The sequence below is a fragment of the Melospiza melodia genome, chromosome 24 (assembly GCF_035770615.1).
Source record: "Melospiza melodia melodia isolate bMelMel2 chromosome 24, bMelMel2.pri, whole genome shotgun sequence".
Lineage (NCBI taxonomy): Eukaryota > Metazoa > Chordata > Aves > Passeriformes > Passerellidae > Melospiza > Melospiza melodia.
In genome coordinates, this window is record NC_086217.1 from 1,098,908 (window position 1) to 1,114,884 (window position 15,977).

General features: G+C 40.1%; 1 protein-coding gene across 4 annotated transcripts in view; it reads left to right on the forward strand.

The window, feature by feature from the left end:
- The window catches only part of LOC134428674 (protoheme IX farnesyltransferase, mitochondrial), a 96,291-nt gene that overhangs the window by 35,116 nt on the left and 45,198 nt on the right, over positions 1 to 15,977 (forward strand). The window lies entirely within an intron of this gene.

The window sequence follows — 15,977 nt, forward strand, 5'->3', positions numbered from 1 at the left end:
TTTCAGAAAAATATTTGGCTTAGTGAGGATCGAAATTCAGTAGGAAAACTGAAGCTTGACAGAAGAGGAGAAATACATTTCTGTGATTGAAGTTCAGTAAGAGCATTTTGTAATGCACCAAGTTCTAAATATTTTTATTCAATAGATGTGGGTTAGTTTTTTATAAGAAATGTGAGTTGTGGAAATCAGAGCATTTCTTCTGTTGTCAGTTTGCTCCATTCTGCTTCAAAATTTTATTAATATATCTGACACAACTTTCATATTTTTCTCTCTTGCTTTCTTTGTTTCCTCTCGCTTTTCTTTGAGAAAGGTAAAATAGGATTGGTAAAGAAAAGACATAATATTGATAACTGTTCTCATTGCTTGGGAGAGTTCAATAACTTTGGTGGTTGTGCTGTTCACTCTGGTGACCTTAGTAGATGAAAATGCAATGGTTACTTTTAAAATGTCTTCATCTGGTTTTGCTGATTTGACTTTGGAGTTTTGGGACTTAGGTGATGGACATGAAAACTTTTTCTTTCTTTCTTTCACCAGTAGCTGTGATTGCCTGTGGAGACATGAAACCACCATATTTTCAGATAAATGTACTATGTGGCTTGTAAAAGAATTCCTCTCATTTGGAAATGGAGAAAAAATATCAGTTCTTTGTGGTTATCCAGGGCTTGGACTCAATTAGGGATGGGGCATAAGGTGTTGTTTATCAAATGCCTACTGACTTTTGAGCTCTGCATTAGTATGAGCCTAATCTTGCCTTTTGTCTGATTTAACACTAAGCTTTTACACTGATCACTTAGCTTCCAAATGAGTTCTAAAGTGTGGCTGTAATTTTATTGGGGGGACAAGGGAAGGTCCTGCTTTTGATGGCAAGATTTTCTAGACCTGCCTATGTGTGTGCTGCTGACAGTGCTGGTGCCCATTTTTAGCAATAAACACCTAAATGAGCAGTGTAAATTTAACTTCTGGATTTCTGCAAGGAATCAATGGTAGCACAGCTTTGTGTTGTATAAACAAGTATTCCTGGGGAAGCTGAGGTTCCTTGGGTAGTAAGCCGGGTAAGGAGCACCATTCTTGATGGTGAGGTAGCTGCAGGCAATTGAGCTAACAGAAAAATCAATACAATTTCTGGCCCTTAATGATGGTTTGTGAAGATGAGAGGTGCCCCCCTGTGTAATTGTGCTAATTGCTGCAGAGAGAGCTTGCATTAACGTTTTGCAAGTAAGCTGTATTGAGAGGGGAGTAAATCTGACAGGAGGTTTTATGGAAACGCAGCAATTTCATACATATAAAATGTTGGGTTTTTTTTTTTGTTTTTTTTTTTGTGTATGATAGTGTTGTAAGACTATCTTTTCAGTGCTGAGGATTTGTCAGGCAGGTCATGGCAGAGGGTAACCCTGCCTGCAGAGAACCGCTCTGTTTGCTCATCCCTGAGTGCTTGCAGGATAGAGCTCAACAAAGGTATATCTTTAAGCCACTGTTAGATCCCACCAAATCTTGTTGGTTTTATTTAGAAGTTAAATATGTGCGTTGCTCACATGTGCTCTTATATGTGAGATTTCCTTTAGGTTTTTAGTACCCATTGTTTATTCTGATGTTTTGCGAACACCTAGAAAACACTAATACATCTTTTCATGTTTGATTCCCAAAAGTTTGCATAAGAAACCAGATAATGAACACAGTGGCTTAAGCTATCTTCCCAGTCTGGCTAATATGACCTTTTTTCTATTGGTTTTTCACTAACAGAAAACTTGAAATGTGTAGGTTCTGTATCTCAGAGCAAAAAAGCTGATAGTGTAACTTCAGCAGAACCTTTCCTGTCATCTGTTTTTCCACTTCTCTCTTTTCTATCAAGGCATGGCTTAAGAAATTCCAGGAAGAAAGCATGGATGTGAGGGGGCATAAAAATGTTTGCTACGTCAGTGATATCTGTAAAATTTATAATCTTGAAAAATCAATGAAATTCAGCCCAGAATATTAGCATATTACAAGCGAAATGATTTTACTGAGGGGAAGATTACTACTACTGTCTCTTCTAGGCAGTGATTGAAAACTGTGAGCAAAGTTTTATTTTAAGGTTTGGGTTCTTAGAGTGTACAAAGCTCTTGAAATCAAGAGTTTTTGTTGCCTGCATTTGAATCATCTGTCATGCAGCTTTAGATGAGTTAAATCAATAGCCAAAATCCTATATTGTGGTGTTATTTAATTAGAATTGTAAATAATTTGGTCAAAATCATAATTCATTATCAGCTCATTAGTGTATGAGCTTGTATGAAAAACGTCTTTAACTAAAGTTTTTTTTAAATAAACCAAACTCTTTCTGTTGAGCAAGAGCTCTGGGAATTCCATTAGCTAACAGGAGAATCTTGTTCTGTATCTTCTCTGTCAGCAACTTGCAGCGTTTCTCAAAAATATGTGAAAATCTACTGTTCCTGTTAACATCTGCCACTTAATGTTTCACATGTTCTGCTGTGTTATAAATAATTTATTATATCTGTATATTTTTATTTCACTGTAATGATTGTATGCAGGGCATTATACTGTGAAGGTGCTATGTGGTGCAGTAGTGGAGGGGGTCTGGGTTTTAAGGATTTATAATAGTATTGTAGGGCATAAATTCCAATCCAAGTGGAGTCCAGAGTGATCTTTTAATTTACTTTCAAACTGATATTTTAATTGCCTCCTGTTAGCTTTGAATTATTTTATAAAAGATAATATATTATTGATAACTCTTTGTTCTACATAATTTCATTGTCAGTCTGTAACTGTTTCCAGTTGACTACAAGAAAGAATTGCTTAATATGTAAGCTGCTGTGGCTCTCCCATATTATTTCTTGCAATGACCAGTTTTTTCTTTGGGTTGTGTATGTTGAACATAATTCCTTTTTAGCCTGAAACCATGGTTTAAAACTATTGCAGTACCTACAACTGAAAAATTTCATTCATCCTTTTCCCTCTCCTCATAAAACTATTTAAGAAACCACAAAGACTTGACCAAGAATTTTAAAATTATAAAATTCATTGCAAGATTAGTGAATTTATACAAATCTACATGTTGATTTTAATACTCCTCAATTAGATCCATCTCCTTGTATTTACAAAGAGAAATCTCCTTCTTCACCAAAGCCTTGGTTGTAAATCACTTTCCATCTGTGTGGCCAACACTTGATTGCACATGCCATCACCAGGAGATTTCAGCACTGTTCTTCATTATTTAATGTTTGAAATACTTTTTTTTTACCTGTTCCCAAGAGCCAGAAGATTTATAATCCTTCAGGGACCTCTGGAATGACAATATTTCCTTTCACAGTTCCTCCTACTCCGATTGCGAATGGTACTTGCAGGGTAACTCACAGTATTTCCTCCTCCTACACTTTCCTTTTCCCGAAGCCATCAGATTTGTTTGTTTGTTTGCTCCTATGTGCTCTTGCAAGGCACTCTACAGCTCTGGTTTGTTGACTGACCAGATTTCAGTACTTCCAGTTTGAGGGTTTACAGACAGTGATCCCTCTTTATCCTAAAATCTTTGTTTCCTGTGCTGCCTTCTGTTGCAATGGATGTGTAGGAAATAGCTGTGCAAAGTATGCTAGAAAAATGTCATGGAGTAAAACAAAAATCACTAGCAAATTGTCCTTATATGTGAGATCTTTTAGTATCTTGTATGTGATACTGGAAATTTTATGAGTCTTTCTCCACTGCAGTTGAAAATTGGGAATCTGATGAGCACAATAATAATTGTATTTTATGATTGTATTTAATGAAATACCTACACAGCTTTGCATTAAGTAATCTTCAGCACTTGAATCAAATAACAGTGCTTTTTACTCACTACAGTACCTGCGAATAATATACTAAAAATATTTGTAGCACCTTCTGGACACAGTCTTCAAATATTTTAGCAATCCTCTGAGGATTCCTGTTCCTTTACATCATGTGCTCTTTGCATTTTTCTAAAGTCTTTCAAAATGAGAACGAGAAAAAAGAAAATGGAGAAAATATGAAGAAAAGTAATAGAAAGTATTATGTTCAACTTGGAGATTATCTCTGGGAGGGAAGCATCCCCTCTTGGAAAACTTCATGAAATCTATGAAGTTTTGCAGAATTGAACATCTTAGGTGAAGCATTTTAGGAAAATAAGTGCCAAAGAAATCTTTGTTTTGGCTGAACAACCAATGAGATTTAAAATATCTGTAATCGTCATCTCAATGGTTGAACACCAAAATATGTTATCCATAAGCTGAGATTGTTTTGAATGCACAGGAGTGGATTTAAGAGTGTGTGGTACTTGATTTCAGGATATGGGAAATCATGTGTCTGTAATAAGGAAAAAAATTCAACATCGTGTTTTGTATATCATAAAAATATCATGTTTTCTTGAAGAAATGAGCTTTCACAAAAAAGCATGGTGAATTCAATCACTTTTCCCTTCTGCATCATCACGAAACATTATTGTTAGAATCCTGAATCTTGTATATTTGTCTGGTGCTGTTTTACTCTTCTTTTTAGTTCACTTTTCAACTTGAATGGCAGTGCACATAAGTTTAATTTATTTTTAGTATTTTATCACTCTAAAAATCTGTTCTCTTCTCCTTCCTTCCACATTGTGACACTGATCCAACCTAAACCTTGCTCTTGCGGGTTTTTTTATTTGATTTGGATTTGAAAAGCTGGAGTCCTAAATATTATTTTGGGTAACTGGATGACATAAAAAGCATAACTTATTAAGCACTTCCTTTCCTTAAATTGTTACACTAATATATAGGATTTAATGTGTTTTTTCCTGTGTATTTTTTCCATTGGTTGTAAATTTAAGCATTAGTATGTGATAGACTCCATTTCCTCAAACTTTCATGGGTTTAATTACATTTGGGCTTAATTTGGTTAGAAAACCCCTGGTCTCCTCACTTGTGGAAACAGAGGATAATCAATTTTTCGCAGTTTCTGCTCCTTGTCCAAACTGTCGTGATACACAAGGAGACTTCTTAAAATCCCTCTGAACCTTTAACCTGTGCTTTTGAGTGTCTTCATTGTAGCAGAGGATAGGGGCAGAGACGTGGCAGTGTGTGACCAGAGCACGAGGTGCATGTGGCTGAGAGTAGCTGGTCCCCAAATTTTTCAGAAGATGATTTGCTTTATTTGGGAATGGCAGGGGAAGGGCTGCTGCAACTTGGTGAGGCTGTTGGATTGGGACAGGCAAATGCAGTACTCCCCTTGAAAAGCTGAATTCAATTTTGTTTGTTTGATTTGGTTTTTTATTTAAGTTCTGTTCCAGTCCATTATGTGAATCTGAAAGGCTTTATATTTTTCTATTGGTGTTGCTCAGATCCCGAGCTATCTATGAAAAGTCATGGATTCTTGAAGTTGTTTTGGATATTAGATTTCAGGCAGTAAGCTTCTGGCTGCTGCTGATATTTCTGTTGGCTGTTTTGAGTTTGTATTTTAACTTTTATACATGGTATTAAATAAAAAGTGCCTGTGCCTCATTTTGATGCACTAAAAAGCTCAACAGGTGACCCCAAGATCTCAACCATGCCAGTGGCATCAGGACTGGTGCATCCCTTCCTTGGGCAGGTCCCACTGCTAATGGAACAACCTTCCCCTGCCCTCCCTCTTCTTTTCACATTATTCTGGAAGATTGCAACATACAACTGACTCTTTCAAAACATAGAACCTGTTCTGATACCACGTCATAGAATTTCACAGGGATTTTTTTTTCTTCTTCTTTTCCTCCTTTTTTTGAGAAACAGGCATCAAGTAGTACACAGGCCACCTAAAATACTGGGAAAATACTCAGCATCCTATTCATTATGCATGGCAAGTGTCCTTCATGCTGTGGGACATATCAGCAATTTCAGACCTTTCAGCAGCTCCTCCTGTGGTCCCAGTCCTGCCCGTCTGTCACGCAGGCTGCCAAGGTTGCCCCATCTCTCTATCATTTGATATGGGCTGAGAATGACAGGCAGGGGAGCGAGGGCGGCCGCAGGCGGGCGGTGGGACTGAGTACAGCTGCCAAAAGCTGTCAGCATCTTGCCAGTGCATCCCCTAAATGAAGATCTTCCATTCTCTGTGGCTACAGACTTTTCCAAACCCACTAGGTGCTTTTCTTGAACAGAAGTTGCTGTTTGTAGGGATGAAAAGCATGGCAGAGATTTTCCCTTTTGTGCCTTTAGCATCTTAGCTGTCTCATCCCTGCACACCTTGGCATTGTTCAAAGCCACCTTTGTGTGTCCCTTTACATCATGTTACCACAGTTTGCTTTTCTGTTGTTTATTTCATGCCATCTCTTACATTCTGGAAAGCTTCCCCAGTGCTGTTTGACAGCCATATCCTTTCTCTTTTCCCCCATCTCCCCTCATCTTCTCAAAGTACAATTTCAAGTGAGCTGTAACGTTCCCCCATATCCTGCTCCCATTTTGGCGTATCCTATTTTGCCTGTTTGGGCAAAGCCCTCCTCCTCCTTCTTAATAACAAGCAGAATGCTGTCAATTACAAACCTTTCCATGTTGCCAAGAATCACAGGATTACTTTATAAACCGCTCTGTCAAAAAGTAAAAATTAAAAAAGCGGTTTGTGTTGATGTAGCATTAGAAATATATATTATTATTTATGTCATAATCCAAGGCAGTAGTAGCTGGCTCCCAGTGTGCAGTTTCCTTTTAAGCTTATGATATAGACGTAGGACTTTTGAGTTGGAAAAAAAGCTTTAGGAAAGGCCCCCAAAATACCCAGCCTATGTGGTGTGCTGGAAGTGTTAATGGGGCACCCCCTAACAGCTTGGCAGGGTGAACCCAGCCCTCACATACCCATAGAAAGAAATATCTCGTCCCAAAACATTTATTCATTAAACTGTGTTTATCCTGCCTCCCCTACTCACCCTGCAGACTAAACTACTACACAAGTAGTCCTATTTTTAATAGGAACATTCATAAATAAATTAGCCTCAGGGGAGGCCAGCAAGAGGTTACATCTGCGGTTATAGATGGAACAGCTCCGCAAGGCCAGGATTATATTATTTACTGCTTGGTTCTGTATTTCTGCTTACTGCTTTGAAGTGCACAAAAGTCACAACGACTTCAGCATTGAGGGTGGCTTGTTTTGCAGCTGGAAATCCTGATTTAAAATTACATCAGTACAAGTCCTGCATTTTGCTGGAAAATGGGCACTTGGTTGAGCCTTTTTCTTCCCTGGGTGCCCCAAGGAGGCAGTGCATGTGCTGATGATAAACCCAACAGGTGCCAGGGTTGGTGGGTACTGCAGCCAGTTGGCTTTGTGCCGGCAGCGCACAGTGGCTATATTGTGTCTCTAGGTTTTTGTGTGCTTCCATGTCCTTGTGAGGGATGGTATAACCCAGTTGAAATACATACTTAAACTCCTGAGGGATTAAGTGTGTTTCCTTTGCTTTACAGTTCAGAATTTTACAGTTTCTTTGTTTGGGGGTTCTCAGATTGCTTAATGATTTTTTTCCTCCCGGTTTTGCCCAGATGTGTGTAATAGCAGTATTTGAACCTTACTAGGTTTGCCAATTTTATTACTCAACATATGGTATATCCCTTTATTTTTGTCTAGTATGTCATTCTTCTGCCGAGAAATCCCTTGGTACAGGCTTTTTCCTTACTATTCTTCAATGGTTCAGTTTGCGACTTGTCTGTACTCCAAAATTCAGCTTTTTGCTAGTTATTCAGGGAGACAAAATGTCAGATGTTTTGCTTCTGTCTGAAAAGTATTGTTTAAGCTGTCACTTACTAGAAACACCGCGGTCAGTTATTGTTAAAAAAGCCCTTTTTCCCACCTCCCTGGGAAGCTGTTGCTCTCTGATAGAGCAGCACCAGGAGAAGGCCTGAGATGGTGTGAGTGCTGCGGTGCTGCAGCAGCCCAGGAGCACAGGTTGCATCCCAAGCCCACGAGTGGCTCCTCTGTGGGTCTGCTGTTGGCTGTGCTGGAGAGCCCAAACTTCCTGCTGAGGAGGATGAGCCCACAGGGGTCTGCTCAGCCAAGGCTGCTGCTGTACCAGATGCACCATCAGCCCCAGCCTGGATTCCTGCAGAGGTTTGGGAAATCAATGGTTATTTCCACTTCCAAAGCGTTCCCAAGCCCAGACTCTTACCTGTTCTTCTCTTGGCCTTATGGGGAGGTTAGAAATGCAACTGACATGGGCAAGCTGGTTTCCCATGGTACAAAGATACATTCATTGCTCCGAGCATTGTATCTGTACTTATGAGCACATTATAGTCCATCCAAATCCCTGCATCTGTGGCTCATCCTTACATATTTATTCTGTATTTATAGTCACCACCATTTACAGAGAATGTGAGCAGGGGTTGTTTTCCTAGTAGACTTGGGAGCAGATTCTTTTGCAGTTTACATCTCTATAACTCAATTAAATGGCATTAGGATATTCTTACATCAGCTGAGTTCTCCTCCCGGAGTCAAAGTATAATTCCTAATAATGATTTTTAAAAAAATGTTATTAGTGTTTTCTTCTGAGCAGTTTCTTAAGCTTTTCTTCCTTTATAGCAAAGTCTGTGTGTAAGAGACTTCAGACTATTTTGTTTGAGAATCAGAGACTCAGAATAATTTGTGGTCTGCTGAAACTATCCCCAATATCCTATTTGCATAGCTCTTGTATAAGCTTCCCAATTCAGTTGTAAAGGCACAGATCACTTGAATTCTAGAATTTGTTTCCTGTGCAATAGAAATAACAGGTGGCTTTCTCTTGGCAAATTGTTAAAGTTTGTATCTGAGTTTGAAAATTATAAATTGCTGTCTGGTGCTAATTGCTAACTGCCAGTAGTAGTAGTAGTAGTAGTAGTAGTAGTAGTAGTAGTAGTAGTAGTAGTAGTAGTAGTAGTAATAATAATAATAGCAACTGCTCAAGTAATCTTCCATATAATGAGAAATAAATATTATTTCCTTAAGTCATGCCTGATATTCACAGTGGACTGGTATATGCCTTTTGAGAAAAGGAATAAAATTCTGCAGCTACCAAATACATCAGTCATGTATCAGACAGGAAGAACCAGTTAGAAAAATCCTTTTCTTTTCAATTTCTTTAAAGAACAAGCGGAATAAGTTGTGTTTTGTCATTAGATGATATAATTTTCAAAGCACTAATAATATCTGGCCTTCCCTTGTCTGGAACTCAACTGGTGACTTCCCAATAAGTCCAGTTATTTGGAAGCTGATGCCCAAAGCACTGAGCTGTCATTCCAGCATAATTAATTCCTAACCTTTCACCATGATTAGGTTGGCTGAGCTTTTGGTTGCTGTACTGGGGTTATCCTGCTGGTGATACCTACTGGGACATCTGCTGGCTCTTTCTGCAGTTATTCTCACAGCAGACACTCGGGGTTAGGTTTTTGCCAGACTTTTCTTTCCTACAGGCATTCAAATTAGTAACTGTGAATGAGGGTGAATACTGAAGATGAGATGAGACATAGAGATAAGTGGTAGGGAGCTGGACAGCTCTTTTTTTAAGCCATATTTCAGGGCAGTGTGTTGTTAAGGCAGACAACTGGAGTCCGGAGTGTATTTTAAAATCAAATAAGTCTTTCACAAAGGCACCAAACTGGGGCAGTGTGACCGTGAAATATGGGGTTTGTAGGAGTGATAAGTAAGAAGGATCAGGATCAACCATTTCCTTCACTAAAACCTTACATTGAAATTTCTCCTTAAGCTTCTTTCTCAATGTTCCTGCCATCCTGAGGAGTTTTGTTTTGCCATTAGAAAGACACCCAGCCTGTGTTGCAGTTTCACCAGGCACTGTGCTGCTGGAGCTGGACAGAGCTGCTGGCACCTCCTGCTGCTCCCACCAGGAATTCCTTGGCATCTCCAGTGTGCGTGGGCTGAGGATGGGATTGAACCTCTGTTGCAGCTGAAGCAGCACGGCGTGAATAGCACACAGGATACACTTTTGCTCCAATGATTAAACACGATTAAAAAATCTTTTAATATGTTTTCTGTTTTTAATGTGTCGTTTAGAAGTCCTCCTGCCCAGCTCTCTGAGTGGGGAAGGTTTTTCCAGCTCAGATTCTTGGGAAGGCTCATCTTCAGGGCTGGTACAAGTGCCAGCAAACCCTTGGGTAATCCCACAGCTCCTTGCTGTCTATTGCCACTCAACTTGTGTTTTAAATGACTTAAAACAAAAAACCTCAACCTATTAGCTCTTAAAACTTTATCTATTCAGAAGTGCTTCTATTTAGTATAATTATACATCTAATACTATTATATTTTTAATTAGCAGTATTAGGGGCTGCATTTGGTGGAGACCTGTTTTGGGTTTCAGTTGTCTGAATTCTGGGGGTTTGTGTGTTGTGGCTAAATTACAGCCTATATGAGTGATGGTAGTGCTGCACTCTCCTAGAAGACATTAAATTCCCATCTGGATACGAGGTTGGTAGAACATAATTTGTCTCTGATAAATGTTCAAGGCCAGGCTGAGGGGAGCTCTGAGCAGCCTGGTCTAGTGGAAGGTGTTGGCATGAGATGATTTTTAAGTTTCCTTCTAACCCAAACCATTCTGGGATTCTGCAATTACTAATAATGCTTAGATCTCCCATGCCCTATGGCAAGTTCAGAAGGATTGGTTTCCTCTCCTCAATATACGTTTGGATGAGGGTTTTTTCTAGTGTCGAGGGTTTTTTTAACTTTATACATATTTCGTTGTGATGACTGACTGACTGTTAACTTGTATAATTTGTAAAAATTTCTGAAGAATATCCAAGAAGATCATCCTCTCTTCACAATATGATTTTTATGGTGAGACAACATGCTGGGAGCCTGGAGTAATCCTGACCAACACTGTCCCTGTCTCTTCTGGTTTTACAGCAGGCATTGCAAAGTGCTCAGTGGATTTCTATCTCCCCAAATCCAGCTTGCCTTCTGATTTTCAGTAAATCTCACAGCCACTGTAGTCCCCCAAAGGTTGCTCAGTAACTTGCAAGGTCCTGGAAGTGCCTTTGAATTTTGCTGTAATTCGGGGAGCCATTAGCAGCTTGCTTTTTATTTACTAATACCACTCTATTTACATATACTTGTGTGGCTGTGCATTAAAATACATGTCTTTCCAAACAATGACAAACCAGGAAAATAATTGAGAGCTAGATTCTTGAAACTTTCGAGCTTGGGAGGCATAAGGATTTTTTCCAGCCACAGGCAGAATTGGTTTAAGGCACTGGGGTAATTTAGATTGCGAGGTGATGCTTGAACTCAATGAGTTCTGCATTTAAATAGGTAAGTGTAGGAATGAAAAAATAAGAACATGAAATGACTTCTTCAGGATCACTCTGTGGGTATTAATACGTGACCTGCGTTAAAAGCCAGGTTTTTGCTTTTTAGTTCAGAGTTTTATCTACTCTTGGATCAAGCCTGAAGGTTTCTCAGGCAGAAGGAACAGAAAAGGAAAAAAAAAATCTCCTTTTCTTAGAGCATGACTGTGCAGTACTGCGAAAAAGGCAAATGCAATCTTGACTCAAGCAAGGCATTTCTATGGAGGCTCGGAACCATTCATGCCATTAGCAGATAGCCATCTGTAAAACTGCACTATTCTGGTCTCCCATATGCAAGAAAAATTAATTCAGATGGGGACAGGTGCTGAAAAGTACTTGCTGGGATGTGGGAGAGAACAAGGAGACAGAATAGGCGGCTGAAAGAGCTCGGCTTGTGTGGCCTGGCAGGACTAAAGCTGTTCTGGATCTGACTGCTCCATAAATATATCCAGGGGTATGTACCAGGAGGAAAAGGACCTTGCTGTGGATGGAGAGCGGTGTTGGCAAAAGAATTAGTGGGTTGAAATTAGCTGTGTGTAAATTTAAGCTGGAAATGGGATGTTGGTTTCCAGTTATCATAAACTTCTCTAGCTATTTATGAACCAGATCTCTTCTGCATCACGTAGTTCCCTGTGTTCGAGAGGCAGCGCAGCCCCATCCCCTCATTTAGCACTTTGTTCGCCTCCACAGCAGGGTGGAGTACCTGCTCAAGCTTTACACCTAGCTGTTTAAAAAAAACCAGCTCCCATAAAAGTGTGGATTATTGTCTTGAATTTGATGAAATTACCAAAAAAAGTATGAAAGTTGTTTAATAGGTCCATTATTTGCCTGTTTATTCCTCTAATAAGGACTCATTCCATTTGGAAATCTAGTTTCTGGGGATTTTTTTGCCTATGAGAGGCCCTAGACTGAATTTAAAATGTGATCTATTTGCATCATGCAGAGCAATAGCTATTCCAAACAGCTAAAATCTGTCATGTTTCTTCAGTCCAAAGAGCTGATGCACCTGCCTGGACCAAGAGAATTAACTAGATAAAAACTGGGAGCTTGGGGAAGCTTCCCTTGAGCCCCTTTCTTGCGCTTCAGGTGTAGGGGTTTGCACATCTTGCAGATCATCACAAGAGCTGTGTGTGAGGAGCCCTGCTCCCTGCAGAGCTCGGAGCCACCGTCCCGTCCATCCCCAGGCTGTCCTGGTGCCTCCTCCACAGGCGCCACGGCTGTTGCTTGCAGAGACCCCAGTGACTGATGGTGCCACCTAATTTTAAATTGCAGTTGAAGCCCTATTAGTCTGTGATTGCTAATCAGAATGAAAGTTGGCTTTTGTTGGCTTTTATTGCTCATTCCACTTTGTCCATATTAGTTACAGACATAATGTGATTTCTGCTCTGCTTTGCTGATGCATAACATTCCCAAGGGGTCCCCTTCACTAAAATCTAGATTTCTCTTTACAGCTTGACAAGTTTTGCTGTTACAGCCACAGAATGCTTTTCAATACTTTATAGCTCTCAATGCAAAGAAGCTTCATGTTGTTTTCATAGGTGAGGGTGACATAAATGTTGAAGTGCCTCCTGTTACTTGATATTTAATTATGAAAGCATCCACTGGAAAAATAGTATGAGCCTGGTGTAATCAGCACTGGGGTAGCCCTGCTAATCTTTTCATTTGGTCTAGACATCAAGGATGCTTTGTACTAGTCTGGCTGTAGCCTGATAATCGAAGACCTTCTGGACTAAATGTTTCGGTACTCTTTATGAAGGGAAAGACTCCTCCATAAAACCCCTTAGGTTTGCCTGTTCCTCGGGCTGATAAATGCCTGTTTGATTAGTTCATGGAAAAGATATTTGGATGAACCTGACCATGGAGGCAGCTTGGCTCTGTGTTAGTGCCTTGATGTCTGGGAGGGCAGCAGCCCCTGGGTGTCAGGACAAGGGTGCTGCTCCTGCTTCTCATGGCTCTTTGAACTCAGATAATTCTGACTAGACAGCATTTCCACGTTACTTAGAAAATATTTTTGTAATTAGTTACATTCCTAAAGAGATCCACAGTTCCTGACAATTGTTTGGAAGTGACAAATGGGTTTCCTTGCTCTTTTCTTCTTTCTGTTAAGTAGCAACAGTTCTTCTTCTTACCTATTTTAAACCAAATCAGAGATTCTAAATAAATACCAAAATAATTGCCAACAGTCTGTTTTCCAAAACCTATCCACATGTCCACATTCTTATGTATCAAAGTCCAGTTTTAATCTGTAACATGGTTTATGTCTGACCTCTGCATCTTTAATTAAGGAGTGGGTGGGAGGGCAACAGCTGGAACCCCCTTCACCTGTAAGATGCATTGGGAAAGTCATTCAGGGTCAAAACAAAGAAATGCTGTCTCAACAGTGGCCAAAACTGAATGCCTGAGGAGGAGTATCATAACAGAAATGAGATCCTGTGTTTTTGATGAGTATTTTAGTTATTTTCATGCAAAAATTTAGATTTTATCTAGCCTGGAACAATTCCAGTACTGTTGAAAGAAAACTTGCTGTCTGAATAAAACCACTGTCTGGTCTGGCACAGTGCTGGGAAGAGCTGGTGTGGCTGCTCCTTGGGGAAGTGATGATGATGTGAGTGCTGGATGGTGAAACACGATGTGCCTGAGCTCGCCGTGCTGGGCAGGAGCAGGAGCAGCTCCCGGTGTGCTGTGCCAGCTGTGCTGACCTGCCCACACCAGTCCCTTGTAATCTGATGTTACTCTAGAAATAGATATGTGTGACATTAAGGGAATACAAGCTGGGGATGCATAGTGGAATTACTTTTTGTCCTCTGGATAGGAAGGCAAGGCCTGGCCTGTGGCATTTCTGCAAATCTGTCACCATGGACTGTGCCCAGTGTGGAAACCCAGGTGAGGAAAGAGTTGGAACCCCACAGGGGTGAGGTGGAGCTGCATTGTCAACTTTGCTGATTCATGCTTGGTTTGATTTTGTGCTGCTTTCCTGTAGTGCTGTGGCTTGGTGATGGTGGAAATACCAGTGTTCTGTGTTCAGAGAGTTCTGTGTTCATTTTTCTGTGTTCAGAGAGTTTAAGGGAAGGTGCAGATACACGTCTGCACTCCTGGTCCCACTGGCCTTTTTTCCACTCCTAAAAGTGTATCTTCTGTAAAATGCAGATCATAATCTACTTATTTGTGGGGAGGAAAGACAAGAGGATACAGCAAAATTAAATAATGGTGTTTTTTGTCTTTGCCTTATTTTGAACAGTGAAGCAGGAGAAACAGCCCTTCTAAAATATGTAGAGATGGTGGGGCTCTGCCACATGCTTCCCAGAGAGGCTGTGGACTCCCCAGCCCTGGAAGTGTCCAAGGCTGGGTTGGTTGGGGCTTGGAGCCGCCTTGTCTAGAGGTAGGTGTCCCTGCCTATGCTGGGATGTTAGAACAAGATGGGCTTTAAGGTTCTTTCTAAACCATGCCATGAGTCTGCAATTCTGTATCTGTAAATACGGTTTGTTTTCCAGTCTATAACTTCTTGGAGCAACATTATCTTTCTTTAATCAAAAGCTGTGTTTGCTAAGAACCAAGTGGTGTTGGACAAGGGGATGGTTGACTAAGGTGAGGTTTGACTGAAGTACCCTGGAATGAGAGGAGAAACACCTCAAGCAAGGGCTCAGAGCTTGACTAGGCCTTTCTGTGGCATCTCAGTATTTGCAGGTCATCCTGCCTCTCCCTCTCCTCTTTCTCTCCTCTCTTTTCCTCTTCTTCTCTCTTATCAGATCTCAGTGCCACATTATCTCCCTGCCAGCTTTTAGAAGTTCAGCTTAGTTGTCAGCAGTTTGTCTGCAAATAGGCACAACAGTTCTCCATCAGGGCTGTCTGAGCAAACCATCTGGAATTGTTGGAATTCAAAAGAAATATCGCTGGTGAAACCCAACAGAGAAAACCTGTGCAGGTTTGGAGAGGAAGCTGCCAAGCTATAAATATTTATATACTAAATGCATATGCTGGTGTGTAAATGAAGTGCTTGTAAAGCCTATGAGCAATCTTCTGAACCTGCCTTGGGTATGGTTTAGGTTAGAAAATATATTTTAAACCTTTATTTGTATGAGCATATGTTTAGACAGACACTGCCAAGGAGTGTAACAGCAGTGGGTGCCCAGCGTTCCCCTGGGACAAGACACATGGTGCAAAGTCCTTTTTCCTCATGGCAGTTTTTGCTTTTGCTGGTCCTGGGATCACAATTGGAGCTATTTTGTAATTTCTGATTGTATTGCAAAACTGGAATTTTTTTACATAGTGAAAGTGAGTTTACCCCCACTTTTCAGACAAGCACCTAAGGATAGAGCTAATAAAAAAATCGTATTTACTAAATCACACAATCCTGTCAGTTGTTTTCATGATTTAAATGATTTGTAAAATGCACTTAGATGTCTTTCTAATTTTAATACTTCAGTTAAGTAAGTAGGTGGGCTTAGCATGACCTTCTGCAGCAGTTTTGGTAGTGTAAATATCTGTGTCCAGATATTTATAATTTTCAATTATTATTTTAATTTTTTCCCCAGTATAACATACGGATATAGTAACCATGTGCTTTGATCATTTTATTTCATGCTTCCTTGATAAATCATAGTTCATAAGGAGCATTACTGAATGTTGCAACTCATTTCACCACTTCATATTTAATGATTATCATGTAAGAGCATCTTGGGACTTGTCTACACAGGAACTACAACATAATTAAATGGGGGA